The 19,094-nt window shown below is 43.1% G+C and overlaps 1 protein-coding gene across 3 annotated transcripts in view; it reads left to right on the forward strand.

Moving 5' to 3' along the window:
* TULP3 (TUB like protein 3) overlaps positions 1-19,094 on the forward strand; it is a 1,091,431-nt gene that overhangs the window by 137,266 nt on the left and 935,071 nt on the right. The window lies entirely within an intron of this gene.

Genomic DNA, 19,094 nt, shown 5'->3' on the forward strand with positions numbered 1-19,094 from the left:
GAGGCTAGGAACATAGATCCCCTTTCAGCCCCAGTCCATGAAATCTTGGAGTTCCTAGCAGAACTTTTTCATTCTGGGTCTGCTTCTGCTACAGTCGGGGTTCAATTAGCGGCCATTTCAAACTTTCATGTTGGTTTCTCTAATGCAAACATCATGTCCCATAAGCTATGTAAAGCTTTCCTAAGAGGGACTACTCTCCTTAGACCCCCAGTGAGAGATCCCCCTCCCCCTTGGGACCTAGGCTTGGTACTAACCTCCTTAATTTTGCCCCGTTTTGAACCTGCAGCGTCCTGCTCCATTAAGTTTTTATCTTGGAAAACTCTCTGGTAGCTATTACTTCAGACAGACGCGTCTCTGAACTTCAGGCACTGTGTCCGTCCTCCATACTTAGATTTTCATAAGGACAGGGTTGCTCTGAGGGCTAATCCCTCTTTCCTTCCAAAAGTCTGCTCAGAAAATAGTTTAAACCAATCTATAGACCTACCTGTGTTTTTTTTCCAACCACACCAACAAGGCAGAATACAAATTACATCAATTAGATGTTCATAGACAACTGCATTTTTACCTGCATAGGACAAAGGACATAAGGAAGTCGGACCAACTATTCCTTTCCTATGCGCTGGGTAAACAAGGTCTTCCAGTTTCCAAAGTGACCTTATCCAGGTGGTTATCTCACATTATTACTTTCATTTATCAATTGAAAAACAAAGAGTTGCCTATCAAACCGAAAGGTCATTCTACTAGGGCTTTGGCCACATCTGTAGCCTTCCAGTCTAGGTTGGCCATGGATTCTATCTGTGCAGCTGCTACGTGGGCAAATCATCATACCTTTATTTCTCATTACAAGCTAGATATGGTCTCCAGGACCAGAGCTGACTTTGGTTCCACTGTTCTGAAGAGTCTGTTCCAATGAGCCACCCAGGATTGTAGGTGCTAGGGATGCTGTCCCAACCAGCAAGAATGAAGGTGAGATAGACAACTTAACATAAAGAAGTTATGTACCTAGCATAACGTTCCATGTTAGTTGTCTTCATCTCGCCTTCTTTCTTGTGTCCCACCCTCTGTCCCCCTGTCCTATTGGATCGAGAGGAGTTCTGGTTTCACTGGCTGCGTTTTCTCTGGTTTGTTTCCTCTACTGACTTAGAGAGTATGACAGGTATGCTCAACCTGTTTTTTTGGACAGGTTGATTCTCTGGCTATTTCTGGGGTTAGCTTTTAGAAACGAGATCTGGGTAGCTAGTGCTGGGCATCATGGGATAAGGGGTAGCCTTGAGCCAGTAAACAGCTCTCAAGCTATAGAAGATGGCCAAGTCGGAGCTGAGGATCGGCTCCGATCCCAACCAGCAAGAAAGAAGGCGAGATGAAGACAACTAACATAGAACGTTATGTACATAACTTCTTTTTCCTACTTATATACATGCCCGTTTTTTTGGAAAGTGTATTTCCAACTTGTCTTACATACACAAACTAATGTTTGGCGAATGATCTTTTATACAGTTGTTTCTTCTTCTTTCCCCTCAAAAAAAAAAACAAGAACAAAAAAAAAAAATAAGTACATTTTTCTGAACACTCCCATCCATGTTAACTTGGAACCAACACACAAAACTATGTACGTATTCAGTAAATGAAGTTTATCCCACCAGATAGGAACAACTGCCTCAAATCAACAGCTGCACCCAGAAGCATAACTTGATATAAAATTAAGGTGACTCATACTGAAGTGCATGCTACAGCCTGTGTTCTCACTTATATTGATTGCTGTCTGTTCTTTCCTTATGTCTATTCCCTTCCTATGTGTGAAAAAAAGCTTGTATAATTATTAAGGCTAAAAGTTAATGCTTTATGAAGGAAAAGTGCACTGGCTACCTTTAAATAAAACAAAGTTATGCACTACTTAATTAAATACATCAAAGTATAAGGCTGCTAGGGAGACTGTCTTTTTCACTTCCCATAATTTCAAACATTATTTTTCACTGAACTGCTTGCGATGGTACTTTCAAATTTTCCATTTCTCTCAGCAAACAATGTTCAGTTCTCTAAAGATTATTCCTTGCACCTGCAGACAGCTGATCTCCATATAAAAGTAGTCAGCAATAAGAAAAAAAAATGGCTAACAACTTTGCAGATGCATGAAGAATTTTTGTAAATTTTACTCTGAACAGAATGCGCAGAATTCCTTTATCTGCCTTCAGCTGCACACTTTCTGTCTCTCACTGAAAACCTTTGCAAATGGGGGGAAAAAGTTGACATCTTTGCTCATGTAGTACACTTACAATTTTTCATGGCTTTCATTGTTTTGTCTTATTTTTGAAGCATATTTGCTTACAAAAATTATAATTTTAAGCCAAGGACATTAATATAAACATCCATCCTTCTAGAACAAGAAATTGCCATCTTAATTCTACACATAATATAGTCAGTATACTTTTATACCTTACCCCAGAAGCCAAATGTCACAGCATTGTATTCCCTTAAACTCACTTCTATCCCTTTTTCTGTTGTACATGTTAAAGATAATAAAGTAAACACGTGCCTTTTTTACTTGGAAAAAAAATATAGGCTTTAAAGTATAACTATCACTGAATCACTCCCACATTTTAAAATACCCCTGACTATACACTATTCAAAACTGCCTTGCAATATAACATGCAATTTATATAATGAAATATTTTATACAAATACTAATGAGATCAAAACGTGTTTTACTTAACAAAAACAACATTTTTTACTTGGTTACTTTTCCCCTTTAATGTCTGTAAATATTAATAACATAATGTTGGGCATATGCTTTACAGTTCAACCAGTAGTTTAACAAAGTTAACAAAAGTCTAGTCTTTTCTCAGCAGCTTATTCTTGCAAAGCCACATTTCACAAATTTGACTGATGCTTTTATAGTCTTCTATTTATTCACTAAATTCAATGTTGCTGTTATTTTCCTGATCATCTCCATCTCCATCTCCCAGTACCAGACTCTTGATAAAGTCTGAGGAAATCCTGATTCTTCTAGTAAATGTTTTTGTGTCAAGTATTTTCCTTTGGAACATTGGTAAAGGTTTCACTGGCAAAGGAAATTTGTCTGATGAATGAAACCCACAGTCCTCTTCTGCTTGCTGGCTCTCTTTTTGTTGGGTAAACTTTATTTCCTCCTTAGCTGCTTTTCCATCAAAAAATGTTTTTGATCCTCCTGAAAAAAATACTCTAAAGACAGCTGGATACAACAGCTTTGCATCTCACACCTGTCTCTCAGCGTTTATGGATTGTTGGGATAAATGTGCTTCTCTTCTGCCTGGTATACAGTAAATAATTGTTTTCCACAAACACTCTGCTGTTTCCAATTTTTAATACTTCTAGCTTCTGCCACAGTTTTGTCAGGATCAACTCTTTCTGATGGTATGATTGCATCTTTACTAATATAGGTCTTGGCTGCTTTCTTTTGACTTGGTTTGGAGCATACACTCGATGCGCCTTTTCATTTAATAAATCCTGCTGTAGAATATCAGTCCAGTTGTGTATTTGTGCTTTCATTAAATTAATCTGTTTCTTCTAGTTTCTCTGGTACAGCAGAAAATCACAGGTTTTCACTAAATGCTGTCTTCTAACTCTACTTGTTTTTGAAACAGCTGTTCCAGAGAAGTCTCATTCTTAGCCAGTCTTTTCTTTATTTCGGCCTGTGATATTTGCAGGTTTATCACTTCATCTGAATAGATAGTTACAGCTTCTTCTATATTTTTAGGCTTGTATTATTTGAGTTGATGTATTCCTTCAATATTTCATTTATTTTAACTACCTCGGAGTACATTTGATTTTTTTTTCTCTAAATTACTGTAAGCCATCTCTTGAACCAAAGTTGAATCATGAACTGTTATTCACTGAATAGCTACAGGATTCTTCCTAGCAAGTGTTTTCTCTTCACCTTTTCTGGTTGATTTTCTTTCCAAATTTTTTTAGTTGCTGGTATTCAGGCAGTGTACTTCCTAGCCATTAACCAAATTTTACCCAAGTCTACAATTTCACCAGAAATTACCATTTGCTGACTTTCCACAGTGGCTTGAGAGGTGGCAACCTACCTTAATTTAAGTCTTCAGGCCACATACATTCCATCAGAGCAAAATATTGCAGTAGACAAACTCAGCAGGGCCAGTAGATACCTTCTTGAATGAAAATTGCACATTGGGGATGGGGATTCCAGGAATTGAGCCAATTATGGAGAACTCCTCAAATGCCTTTAGGCACCTTTTCTCTGAGGATGTGCAGTAGGTACTAAAGGAGGCTAAAAAAGTGAAACTAGAAAATCATACATGTGTAAGTGGAAGAGGTTGTCTAGTTGGTGCCATGCTAAGAACCAGGACCCATTTAAGGCCTAAATGCCTGGTTCTAGATTTGAGTTATCCTGTGGCCTTTCTTACTCGTAGGTCAAGATTAATCTTTCAGCCATTTCTGCTTTTCTCTATTAGACCATCCCATTTTATCTGTCCGAAGTCTAGCAGTTTCGGAAGGGGGTTTTTATGTATTATTGCACTGACAAAACAGATGACTTCTCCTTGAAATATTTAATTTGTGCTCGAGAAAAGAACACTTCTTCCATGTGAACAAGGTCATCAGGCTAATACGAGGTTCTCATTGCTCTGAGTTACAAGCTGTTATGTCAACCCTACCTCGTTTTCCAGAAGGACAGAGTTTCTTTGAGAACAAGTTTTTCTTTATGTATAAAGTGGTTGCAGAGTTTACCTTCAGCCAGTCTGTTAATCTCTTTGAATTCTTTCAGAACCTAAAAATGAGGGGGAAAGAACCCTGTGATGTTCATCATGTTTCACTTTTGCAGTCATTACACGTGGTTTATCCTGCTGGCAGGCTACCCACAGTCTGCCTGAATTCCAAAGTCCTGGTCCGGCGTCGGTTGCTGTCGCCTCTTCCCTGACGTCAGTGCGCCAGGGGTATAAAAGATGCAGCCGACGACATTTTCTTCAGTCTTTCTTGCCGCACGGTACCCGAAGCAAAAGCATTTCGCAAGTGCTGGTCAGCGACTCCTGAGATTTTCGAAATTGAATTTCAGATCCGAAGTCTTCTATAAAGCGAAGTACCCCGTTGGGGAAACTTTTTTCTTGCTCCAGACCGAAGTCAGAAAAAGTTAACAGTTCTATTTCTTGTGGGAAGCAAATACCTCATAAGATTTTCATTCTTACTGTATTCCTTGCCTAGGCCCTGACCACTACGTTGCTAGTTGTCAGTTTTGTGCTAGATTTAACTAACGCATTATTAAGTGTCGGTACAATTTTGCTTTTCATTACTTTGGCCGAAGGTTTAACTACATAATGCCGTCGGAACAACTGACGACCGGAGTTCAAAAAAAATGCAAGGAAAAAGAAAAGGACAGGCATCTGAGGTCCAAAACAAACAACAAAGCCTCTTCTAGGCCAGTCGCCGGTTCTCAGTGAGGCGCTTTCGCAGCCCCTAACACCCGCTACCTCAGAGCCACAGGCCACCTCCGACTCCCACGTGGAGACAACTAGGCCTCTGGATACTCAAGGTATCGGGCCTTCGGAAACTAATCCCTCAGATGGGTCTGGAGCCGCTGAGCAGGCATCGGCTTCTGAGGGTGTTTTCAGACCTACACAGCTTTATATCAAGCCAACTTCAGCATCCAAGACAAAGACTAAAACGGTTTTAAAGACAAGGAAGCAAGTACAGCATTCTTCAGGACAGACTTCCATGCCTAAGAAACAGATGCTCAAAATGGCCGAAGACCTAATTACTTTGATCAGGGGTTCCCATCCCCCTCCTGATAAGAGGCCTAGGCAAGGCACTGAATTATGATTCCTCTGATCAGGTTTCCATTTCCTCTGACTCCTCTTCAGAACAGGGATACTCTATTCCTCCCTATGAGGATTCTGAAGCTGAAGAATCTATTCCTTCAGCTTCTCCTCCTGAGGATTACTCATTTGGGGAAACCCTGCATACCATGAGGCCTGCATACCATGAGGGAGCATTTCCACTGGGAGAGCCAAGATTATTCAAATTCTAAGAAAAGGTTCAGAGACTTTCTTTTACTACCAGCACAGACCACTTGCTATTCCACCTGTTCTAGACATTGTAGATGATGTATTTTCAGAGTCCGGCCTGTCTCCCGACTCCCTACCTCCTGCACCTGTTAACCCAGACAGATACTACAGGGTTCTAGATTCTCATAAATTTCTATATAAAAACCCTGCTGCTGACCCAGAAAATATTTCTCAGGGTCCCAAAGGGGTCAAGGCTGCTACTGCAAAAAACCCTGTCCGCTCAGATATAGATTCTAGAGCACTGGACAGATGCGGGGAAAAAAAGTTTACACTTCTGCTACTTTGGCTGTAAGGGCTTTAAATTGTCAGTTTCATATGCTTAAATATCAGCAATACTTAATGTCTCTGTTAAAACAGAAAATGTTGACAAATTCTGAATGTTCTGAGAACAAGGAATTGCAGGATTTATTGCATGCAGCTGAACAAGTGGGAAAACATACTTTGCAATGTGGTTATGATTCACTGGAGGCCTCTTGCAGGGCCGCTGTAACAGGATCTGTCATTAGAAGGCATGCTTGGTTAAAGGAACAGACTCTGCCGGATCATATTAAATCAAAATTATTGGATGCTCCATTACAGCATGATACTTTGTTTGATGTTAAGGCAGAAGAGGTGTTGAAGAAAATGGAGGATAAAGCTAAATCTATGCGGACAGTGAAGGATTTCTTACAGGTACAGTCACCCAGATTTAGCAGGAACTGGCCTTCTAAAAATTGGTCCTTTCCCGTGTCAGACAGGCCACAAAGAGGCAGATACAGATGCCCTAGAGGCAGACAACAGCCCCAGGGCTCATACAGGCCCAAACAGTGGGGTGCTTCTACCTCCAAAAGCAGAGAAGACAAATCACAGCCATATAGGAAACAGTCCCAATGACTTCCTTCTGCCAGTGCCAAGTATTTATCTTTTAGCAGCACCCTTGGGGGGAAAGCTAGCTCTTTTTTCACAAAATTGGCACATGATCAGCCAGGACAAATGGGTCTTAAATATAGTCTCTCAGGGCTACAGGTTCCACTTTCACACCCTTCCAAAGGCAAAAGGTATGCCAAACCTGCCACACAATCAATGGGCAGAGACATAAAGACAAGTTTAATCTCTCATGGACATGAGGGCTATTCAGCCAGTGCCACAACAAGACCAGGGACAAGGATTTTACTCAAGACTTTTCTTAGTACCAAGGAAGGACAAAGCATGGAGACCAATTCTGGACCTGCCTGTTCTAAATACTTTTCTGGACGTTCCGAAATTCAAAATGTTGACTCTGCAGCAGCTTCTGCCCATGCTGGGCAAGAAAGCTTGGCTTGTAACTTTGGACCTAGCCGGCCTTAGGCATAGGCCAACTAGGCGGCCGCCTAGGGCGCCAGTATAGCAGGGGCGCTTTTCCACTATTTTTTTGGTGTAGGTAGACCAGGATGGGGGCACTGGGTGGTGTGGTGGGGGGCACCGTGTAAACCTTTTGCCTAGGGCACTAGTTGATCTAAGGCCGCTCCATACCTGCATGTCCCAATCAGACAATCTTGCAGAAGATGCCTCAGATTCATAGCTGGCTCAATGCACTACCAATTCTCTGCACTGCCCTTTGGCTTATCTACTGCGCCCAGGGTCTTCACAAAATGCCTGGCACCAGTAATTGCATTTTGTAGACAAAGAGGTATTCAAATATATCCCTACTTGGACGACTGCCTTTTTCAAGCAGAGACCAAAGACATTCTATTAACGCATCTGGCATTAGTAAAAAGATTACTAATTTGCCTAGGGTACACAGTAAACGAAAAGAAATCAAAACTAGTACCCTCTCAAGAGATAATATTCCTGGGTGCAAGCTTAAATACAACTGCCCAGATGGCTTATCTCACGCCAGACAAACAAAGGCAATTGACTTCTTACTTCGAAAGCATGGCAACAAAGACCCAGTTATCTGCAAGAAAAATTCTGCAGGCTCTGGGCTACATGGTCTCCTGCATTCTACTAATTCCATATGCAAGACTGCATATGAGGAAACTACAATGGTATCTAAAAAGTGTTTGGACTCAACATTGCCACAGCCTGGAATCATTAATTTCACTCATTCCCTGCCTGCAACAGGAGTTTCGATGGTGGGCACAGGCCTGTTACCACAACAAGGGACAGCCATTCACTTTACCCACAGCCAGGCAAACACTAACAACAGATGCATCAGATTATGGATGAGGGGCCCACATGGCAGGAAAATGTATTCAGGGCACTTACTTGCAGAACCCAGTTTGGCTTTGTCAAGGGAAAGATCATTGCCTTTGTGAACTTGGTCCTTCTTGAAACAGTCACCAAGGCCATTGATGAGGAAGGCAGTCCATACAGCCTACCTGGCCCCAAGCCAAAGGCATCTTCACATCAATCAAAAAGAGATGCTAGCTGTACAAAATGCCCTGACAGCCTTCAAGGACCTACTTCATCCAGGACAGCTGCTGATAAAGACGGACAACACCACAGTCATGTGGTACATAAACAAGCAGGGGGGCACACATTCCTACCCCCTCTGCAGGCAAGCCATGATTTTGTGGAACACAACATTGACCTACCAAGTACACCTGCAAGCACAATTCCTGCCAGGAAAAACAAATGCTCTGGCAGACTAACTAAGCAGAAACCTCATGGATCCTCACGAGTGGAAACTAGATCTACAAATCTTCAGCATGATAACAAAGAAATGGGGATGCCCGGACATAGATCTTTTTGCCTCCCATCACAACTGCCAACTACAGAGATTCTGCACAAGGACTTATCGCAAACAAGCATAGAAAGTGGATGCCTTGTCATTCAGCTGGAACAACCTTACAGTATATTCCTTTCCTCCCCAAGGTACTACTAAAGGACAGACAAGAGAAGCCACAAATGATACTGATTGCTCCGGATTGGTCACGCCAACACTGGTACCCAATCCTAAGGAGCTTGTCCCAAGGCCCAGCCTGGACATTGCCTCAAATTCCTCATTTACTGACCCAACAAAACAATCAGATCCTGCACAGCCGGCTCAGAACCCTAAATCTAGCTGCATGGCAGATAGTGTAACCGTTCAGAATACACCTCTCTCTAAAGCAGTTATGGATGTTATTTTGGAGGCCAGGAGGCCCAGCACCAGAAAATCTTATGCAGAAAAATGTAAGAGATTCTGTGCTTGGAACCAGGCACAAGGAATTGACACGCTTGTTCCAAATATTCCTCAGATTTTACAATCTCTAACTGAGATGCTGGACAAAGGCCTATCCTTCTCATCTATCAAGATCCATGCCTCTGCCATTTCAGCTCATTACAATACAGACCCACCTATTTTTTCACATGCATTGCTTAGGCAGTTCCTCAGGGGGGCCAAAAACATAAGACCTCCAAGGAGAGCACCAGTACCTGCATGGGACCTCAATTTTGTCTTGGAAAAACTCACACTGCCTCCTTTCGAGCCAGCCAATACAGCTGAGATAAAATTCTTATGGAAAACAGCTCTGCTGCTAGCAATAACTTCAGCAAGAAGAGTCTCAGAGTTGCAGGCATTAATGGCTGTGGAATCTTTTATTGTCTTCCATCCGGACAGGGTTTCTCTAAGGACAAACCCAACATTTATACCCAAGGTAGTGTCCAGTGTGGCTCTTAACCAAACCATTCATTTGCCTACTTTTTACCCAAACCCACAGAATAAAGGGAAGAGACTTCTGCATTCTTTGGACATACACAGACAGCTACACTTCTACTTGGACAAAACCAAACCTTTCAGAAAGACTGAGCAACTTTTAGTGGCATATGCTGCAGGATCACAAGGAAAGGCCATCTCAAAGCAGAATATTTCAAAATGGATAGGACACTGCATTCGTTTCTGCTATTCACAACATGGCAAATCAGTGCCTAAGGGCATTAGACCACATTCTACAAGGGCAGCAGCCACCTCAGCAGCCTTCCTTAGAGGAGTACCAACCAAGGATATTTTGGAGGCTGCAACTTGGACTTTAGTGCACACTTTTACTAAGCACTACCACTTACCTCTTTACTCTAAATCCAGAGAGCAGGCTTTGCCACTGCAGTTCTGCAGGGCCTTATAGCCACTCCTAATTCTATTTAGACCCAGCCGCCCAACCTCAGCTTTGGGATTCAACCCAAGTGTAATGACTGCAACAGTGAAACACGATGAACATAGTACAGTTGTGTACCTACCATAAATGTAGATGGAGTGTATTTACTGTTGCAGTCCAGGTTACCCACCCACCATCCCCCTTTCTTTGCTGGGAGTTATCTGTACTTCTCTATCCTATACAACCTATGTGGTGTATTTGCTTGTAGATGAAGGTATTGTTTATTTTAGTGCATGCTTTTATAAGCAATGTTTTTTAGCCTACCCTTTTGGGGGCAGCTGACATCTGGGGCAAGAAAAACTGAAGAAAATGGCGTCTGCTGCATCTTTTATACCCCTGGCGCACTGACGTCAGGGAAAAGGCGACAGCAACCGACGCCGGACCAGGACTTTGGAATTCAGGCCGACTGCGGGTAGCCTGTCAGCAGGATAACCCAAGTGTAATGACTGCAACAGTGAATACACTCTAACATCTACATTTATGGTAGGTACACAACTGTACTTTCTCTGGATGTCCACAGGCAGCACAGATGCTACTTGGGCAGCTCTAAATCCTTCAGGTAAGTCCTTCGCCTATTTGTGTTCTATGAAAGTATGAAAAAAAGGACAACCATTGTCAGCAGACAGTTTTGTATATGGTTGTCTCATGATATTTCTTTCGGCTGTTCTAGCTTTTACAAGCCATTTTCAGACCGGGTTAGGACCCACTGTACCAAGGCTTTGGCCACTTCTATGGCTTTCAGGAAAGGTATTCTAGAGGCAGCAAATTACTTGTGTGTGTATATATGTTCACAAAACATTGCAACTGGATTCAATTTACAGATCAAGAACAAGCTTTGCCCAGACCTTTCTCTTGAGGCTCCTAAATTCTTGACCTCTTTCTTCGTCACTATATGTTCTTAAGCTGTGGTAGTCTACCAAAAAACTTAGGATACTGCAACAGTGATCTCATGTTGAATATAGTACAGTTGTTAGTTGACTTATTATAGCTGTAGATGTTCTACTAGATAACTGCTGCTTTAACTGTCCCCCCCCCACCACACACACACACATTCACCTTGTTTTGTTTTTGATGTATTGCCTTGGTGCATATGTTTTACAATTGCTTTTCCTTTTTTAGTATTTTTCCTTTCAGGACCATAGCTTCCCCTATTGAAGCAAAACTCATTTGAAGCTTTTGACACCCAGGCTGCTTTTTTATGTGAAGGGTATAGATGTTAAGTTGTTGATCTCGCCTTCATTCTTGCTTGATGGGTTCGGAGCCGATCCTCGGCTCACGACTTCTTTGCTAAGCTCGAGAGTCACTTTTACCAGCTCGAGGCAGCCCCATATCCCATGATGCAAGGCGGTAAGTACCCAGATCTCGTTTGCCGCTTCGCTGATGAGGTCCTCCTTTTACCAGCTCTTGGTAAGTGTTTTATATTAAACTGCTTTTAGCCCCTTTTCACTTTTAAACTTAATATCTGACATTTTAGTTTATATTATTTTGACTAAAATTATCCTTCCTCCTTAATTTTTTAGTCAGGCCTTCTTCCTCCCATCCCCCTGTCAGGTGTGTGTGTGTGTGTGTGTGTGTGTGTGTGTGAGGTTTTACTGTTTCAACTATAATTTAGTTGTTTGGGACTGTGTGGTTCTGAGTTTGTCCACTATGTCCAAAGAGCAGAGGGTCTCAGGTGTGACTCGTGCTGTCAGAAGATGTCTCTGACAGACGGTCACACTACCTCTCACCTGCAGGACTCCTGTGCAATTTGTCATTCCTTTAGCCAGAGAGTCCTGCAGGAGAGGAGAAATAAGTTGATTTGGGGTCTCCTTAAACCGGAGGGCTCTGAGCAAGACTTCAAAGTCTTCCAAGGCCCAGGCTTTTGTGTCCAAGCCTGTGGCCTCGGTTCAAACTCCTTCTCGAGAGTCGGCTCCGGCTGGAGCCGATCCTGTTCTGTTAGTCACAACCACCATGTGGCGGCTCATGCTTCGGCGCCGCGCCTCCCCGACACCGTTACTGTTATGTCGGCTGGAGCCGATGCATCAGACTTTCTTTCAGAGCGAAAAGTCCTCGGCTCCGCTGCATCTATGATTTCTCGGGCCCGATGGTTCCTTCGAGGAAGAGGTCCAGGTCCCCTTGGAAGCTCCAGCCTCACCTCTCCTCTCGAACGGAGCCATCGGAGCGATCATCTAGGTCATCCAGGCTTTCAGACCATGATTTAGAGAGGGTGGTCAGTAGATTATTGAAATAACGGGCACTGGCCCAGATGCTGCATAGTCCGTCTCAACAGAGTCCACACCCTCTTGAGTTCCTCCTTGACTCTACCCCAGAGTTTGGAGCTGGAGTCTTGGGGATAGTTTCTGCTATGGCTGAGGGGATACCCCCTCTTCTGCACCTTCGCATCTACTCTTATCTGAGACCCCTGGTCTCACTCTTCCCTGGAGCCTTTTCTTCGAACGGGTTCTCTCGGACCTCCTGGGAGGGGCCGAGGTGATGAAGAGTGTGCTGGCCACTGGGCTCAGCCAGCAGTCTATTCCCTTAGCTCCTCCCTCTACAGTGCCTGTCGATATCTCTGCCATCTCTTGCTCCGGACCCAGAGATCCTCCTGGGAATAACCCTCTTCGAGGATTCTCCTGATCAGTCAGGAGATCCTCGGACTTGTAAGAGGAAACACCTAGACTCCCTATCACTTCAGATACCGACTTAGATGAGTCGGAGGGATCCCCAAGATTCTGAGGATGTCTCCTTTTCAGACATCCTAGAACTCCTAAAACAGAGAACTGGCCCTCCACAAATCCCTCTGAGGATGAGATCTCGCCCTCCACCTCCTGGACCCTCTTATGGAGGTTATTGCTCAAAAGGCTTGGGCTGCTCCTGACTCTGTAGAGCCAGTTCCTAGGAGGCCGTCTAAATTTATTACTGCCCGCCTTCGAAAAAGCAATTCTACTTAAAGGTGTCCCTGTTGATGCCATGGTGGTGGCGGCTGCCACTAAGAAGGAACTTGCAGATCCTTCCGCACCTGTCCATCCTCCTAATAAGGATTCTAGGACCATGGATAGGTATGGTAGCGGATGTTCTCTTCAGCGACCTGCTGAACTACTTATGTCACTTCACCAGACTCCAAAGGGACATCCTTAGGAACTAGTACAGGATCCTACAGCTGCAGGAAGAGAAAATTGCTTCTCAGCTAGGAATCCTCAATTCTATAGCTAACTCCTCCATGCGACTGATATTGAGTAGAGCGCAGGTACAGGGGTGGCTCTTAGACGCCAATCCTGGATGCGGCTCTGTAATTTTGCAGATCCCTTTAAGGCATCCTTCACAAACTCTCCCTTTGATGGGTCAGCTTTGTTTGGCCCTCAAGTGAAGGATACATTGACCAGGTCAAGACTCTTTCTGCTTTCCACCCTTCTAGACCTTACCCTAAAGGACAGAAGGGTGGAAAGATGCGTGGTCAGTTTACCCCTAGAGGCAGAGGGTAATAATAACAGATGCCGCTCTAGAGGCAGAGGGGTCCACAGAACCAGGGAAGCAGAGAGCCTCTCTCTGACAAGCCCTTTCAGCATCCCTGAGATGTTGCCCGACTGTCCATCCTTGGAGGCAGTCGGGGAAGACTATCGCTGTACCCAGAAGCCTGGCGCTCCCTCACTCAAGACAGATGGGTACAGTCGATTATATCCGAGGGTTACAAAATTCCTTTCGAGGAAAGTCCCTTCTCTCACAATTCCCTTCCAGATGTACCACCGGTCTAAGGGAAGTTGCAGAGTTAGAAGTATTAAAACTTCTACAAAAAGAGCCATTCAGCCAGTTACAACAGACCATTCAGAGCCGGAATCTACTCAAGATTCTTTTTGTCCCCAAAAGACGGGAGACTGGAGACCAATATTGATCTCAGCAGACTCAACAAGTCTGTGAGAAAGACAAGATTTTGCCCTTCCTAGAGAAGGACATCTGGATGTGCTCAATAGATCTTCAGGACGTCACATAAACCAGAAGATTTCTCCGCGCCGCTGGGGTCCAGTCATTTTCAATTCAGAGCCCTGCCCTTGGTCTCACTACAGCCCCAGAGTGTTCACCAAATGTATGGCAGTGGTCACTCACCTGAGGATTCCAGACTGGCTCCTTTCAGCCACCACCAGGCATCAACTTCTTCAAGCCAGGGATTACACTCTGCACTCAATTGGGAATTTCGATCAACTAAAAATCCTCCTTATTGCCCTGCCAGTCTATTACTTAAACACTGTTCGGATGTCAGCAACCCTCACAGACCAAAGAATCTCAGATATACAAAGTCACGTGAGGATCATCCTAGGTACAAGCCAGAATGGTTCTGAAGGACCCTTCTTTGCTTCAGTGGATGTTGTTCACTCAGTGGTCTTACCAACAATGTGTCACCAAATCCTGGTGACACAAATTTGCAGGAATCATCTTTCATGGTGGATTACTTCTCCAAATTCACCAAGGAGGAAGACCTTTGTATCCCGGCCCGGTAGCCACTGTCACTACGTGATCGGGTGGGGGTCATTATCAGGGCAGGATGGTTCATGGGATGTGGCAACCGCTCAATACCACCTGCACATAAATGTCCTAGAGATGAGAGCAGTGCTTTTAACGTTGCAAGCCCTCAACGACTTTCTTCCCTTGGGAACAATTGCAGTTCACACAGACAACATGTCTGTAGTATGGTATATCAACAAACAGGGCGGAACCAAGTCCGAAGCTCTCAGACTTTGGCAATGGGTCGGTTTCTGGTAGCAAAAACCAACATTCTAGCGGACAGATTGAGCAGAGCTATTCTCATGCCTCACAGTGGTCTCTCAAACAATCTATAGTGGAAGAGATTATGGGATCTTTTGCTACTCCCCAAAACAGCAAATGCCCAGATTTCTAGGCCATCCCCCTAACCCAGGATTGGCCCCAGGGACTTCTTTATGCCTTTCCTCCTTTCCACTGATTCCACAAGTTCTCCAGAAAGCCACCGCTTTGAGAGCCAAAATGATTCTCATTGCTCCCTATTGGCCTCGACAAATTTGGTTTCCATTCCTCCATCGTCACCTTTTGGTGCAGCGGCATCTGGACCCAGTACCAGACCTTCTGATTCACCAGGGTCAGCTGCACCGGTCTATCCCTTCTCTCAACCTCACAGCATGGTTGCTCCACTTCCTTCCTTAGCCAGGCTTCCTATGATCTCTAATCCTGTTAGGGACATCATAGTAGCTTCCTAAAATCCTCTACTAGAAGGATTTATACCAGCAAATGGAAACGTTTTCTTGTTGGGCAAAAGCTAAAAATCTTGATCCCTTTACTGCTCCAGTCCAAGCAGTTTTGGATTTCTTAGCAGAAATCTTTCTCTTCTTCTTCCATGGTCAAAGTTCAGTTGGCTGCTATCTCGAACTTTCATGTCATGTTCGCAGAGATCACAACATTATGTCCCACAGGCTTTGTAGAGCCTTCTTAAAAGGAATTTTCTCCTGAAACCTCCAGTCAGGAGTCCTCCTCCTCAATGGGACCTAAATTTAGTGCTGACATCCTTGATTCTTCCTCCTTCGAGCCAGCTGTTTCATGTTCCCTGAAATTTCTTTCATGGAAAACTCTCTTCCTGGTTGCTATTGAGAGTGTCTGAACTTCATGCTCTCTGTTTATTTGGTCTTCCACAAAGACAGAGTATCCTTGAGAACTAATCGCCTAAAAAGAGTAATTTGAATCAGTCTATTGACCTTCCTGTATTTTTCCCAAATTACTCAAACAGATCGGAACAAAATTACATTATCTTGATGTTCACCGCCAACTCAGATATTATTTGGACAGAACAAAACAATTCAGGAAATCCGATCAGCTCTTTATTTCTTATGCTGATAACAAAAAGGCCTTCCCTCAAAAGTGACCTTATCTAGATGGCTTTCTTCTGTAATCTCTGAAATCTATCAGCTCAGGGAAAACAGCTGTGCTCGCATTCAACCAGAAGCTTAGCCACTTCCACAGCCTTTCAGGCTAGACATCCATTAGACACTATTTGTGCAGCAGCCACTTGGGCCCTCCTCATACCTTTGTTTCTCATTACAAATTGGATTTGGCCTCCAGGACAGAGCCAGTTTTGGCTCTACAGTTCTCAAGAGTCTGTTCCATTGAGCCACCCAGGATAGAGGTGCTAGGGACACGGTCCAGATTGACAACTTAACATTGAGAAGTTATGTACCTACCATAACGCCATGTTAGTTGTCTTCTCTGGCCTGGACAGACCTTTTTCTCCCTACATGGAAAAATGCTTCTTAAGACCATACAGTTCTGGTCTTCCCAACCCATCCTTCAGGCTTTTCTTTGCCTTCTTTCTTCCTTTTGGAAAGTTTTTATGTTAGGTGTTATTGCCTATAGACAACAAACGAGATCTGGCCTTGCATCATGGGATATGGGGCTGCCTCGAGCTGGTAAAAGTGACTCAACCCATCAAGCAAGAAAGAAGGCGAGAGAAGACAACTAACATGGAACGTTATGGTAGGTACATAACTTCTCATTTTACAGCTTTGAAAGCTGCCCAGTGGTCATGTCCTGGACAGGCTGTAATCCAAATAGCCTAGACTCTTGCAGCAATGATCTATTAGAAGTTCTGCTATTGTGGTAAGTTTATTTGGACAACTGTACATTCTTTTCCTTAATCCTCATCCAAAATTTTCCAGAAAGCTTTGGGAATCTTCCTATATGTAAGCACTACTGCAGCAGTGATCACTGAAGGGCATATTACAGTTGTATAAAAACTTGCCATAACAGTAGATGTCTGAGTAGATCACTGTTGCAGTACTGGCACTTACTCAGTCTCCTTCTTCCTTTTTTCTTTTATCCTTTCCTCTTTCTTGCCAAGGTGGACTTGTTACACATTTACCCCTATTCTTATTGTCATGTTTTCCTCTTCCTTTTTTTTTCTTGATCTGGGAAAAGAAAGTCCTGGGAATTTTCATGCCTGTACATCCCATATCTAGAGAGATGTCTTTTCATGCTTGGGTTACAGGTTAGTCATATGGAGCAATGGGAAGGTGCCCAAGGTTTGGTATACCAGTCAGATGTATGATATCAGTAGCTGTATACTTTCTGTATGTAAGTGTTAATGCAATAGTGATCTGCTTGTACATCTACTCTTGGGGTAAATTCTTATACAACTCTACTTTCCATACCACAAAATTGCCAATCACAAAACATTTTTTATTTGCAGATTTGTTAGCTATACTGGATTTGAGATGGTTTAATTCTTGGTGACTCTGAAAGCGTTCTTAAAGATGGCACGGTGTTCTCTTTCACGGATACATAGTCATGCATTTACGTTACTATGGGAAGAATTTTTTTTGTAGCTTCAGTGTAAGACATTTCAGTGTAGATTTGTGTAGTATGTGGTATTTACAGTCCATGTTATTTTCATGAGAGTGAGCCCTTTGTATCTGTTAAATATTTGCAACTCTCACAAATAGAGTTTCTTGTGTCGCATAAGAGTTCATCAACTGTGAATATAAGGCTGTTACTGCCATGCCTAAGGATAGAGTGCTGTGAGGCTAGCAGCAGAATGAAAGCAGTCAAATTTTCCTTTATTTTTAGTCCAGGGATTTGAGAAATGAGAGTTTACACAGAGCACTGTATGTAGTTTAATGAGGTAGTTATCAGACTGTAATATGGAGTAATGAAGTTATGCGGATTTTGTTTGGAATGTTTACACAAAGTTACTGCATGAATTGAACAGGATAAATAAAGTTTAGTTGATAGGGGTACACTGATGACAAAATCATTAAAGGAAGTGATTTAGGTTATGTTGCTACTATAACAACGGGCAGCACAGACTCATTAAGCAGCTGTAAAGTATAAGCTATGTAGATCAGCTGTGGATTGCTTTGGGAAAGATAGCAATGTAGAGGATCCTGCACCTGTGAGCTACTTACAGTACTGTAAAGCAGCTATGGGCTGCTAGAGGCTATCTGGAGGACATGGTGAACAGTGCAGCTTGTTGCTCAGCTGTGGGCAGCTTGCTGCACTTCTGCATTTTGCTAGTCAAATTTACTAATAGGAATAGGGCAGTAATGGCAAACCTTTTGGGTTTGGTGTGTCAAATGCTCCTGGCACAAAATAATTCAGTGGACTTCACATGAGCAATGAAGGCAAAAGCAGCATCTTTGGTAACTCTGGTGCTGGTGATCACTGACGTGTCACCCAAAATGTTGTGGCATGTGTCACCTTTGACATGCATGTCATAGGTTTGCCATCACTGGAATAGGGAGAGGTAGGCGATATTAAAAACATATGGATAGAGGTGCCTGTGTCTTTATAGTGTATTTTGCAACTCTCCTGTGCTTAATGCTGTGTGGGGAATTTATAAGCATCACTGACAAACTGAAAACTCAAATGGGCACACTGGCCAATAGCAAATATTCTTCAGAGTTCTACAGCAATCAGAGGCCTATAAATAGCTTGCTTCTGTCTCTAGTCTAAGTAAACCAGAAGCAATTCTTACCTAGATTACGAGAAAAAGCACAGAAAATGTACTGCTGTCACATTAAACATTGTAGGAAGATCAGAAGAGACTTATTCCCTCTCTTATAGGGCTTGTTGTTTGGCCATATTCGGTAGAATTGGTCACAATCAGAAGAGTATCAGGTAAGCGTGCATCAGCTCACAGCACATTTGTTCCAAGCCATGCCAATATGGGGAATTTATGGCAACAATGACAAAAGCTGAAAAAATCTCAAATGGGCACACTGGCCATTAAAAAATGACTGCATTTTACAAGATTCTACAGCAATCCGAAACCTAGAAATTGCTTGGCTCTTTTCCCACTAAAGCAGAAGCAGTTCTTAGCTAGATTACTAAAATGCAGAAAATGTATACAGCCGCAGTAAACTCTGTTTAAAAAAAAATACACTTTTTCTATTACTTGCAGGGTTTTGTTTTTGGTCAAATCTGGTAAAATTAGTCAAAAGCTTAACAG

The sequence above is a fragment of the Protopterus annectens genome, chromosome 11.part0 (assembly GCF_019279795.1).
Source record: "Protopterus annectens isolate FY-2018-M chromosome 11.part0, PAN1.0, whole genome shotgun sequence".
In the NCBI taxonomy this organism is placed as follows: domain Eukaryota; kingdom Metazoa; phylum Chordata; order Ceratodontiformes; family Protopteridae; genus Protopterus; species Protopterus annectens.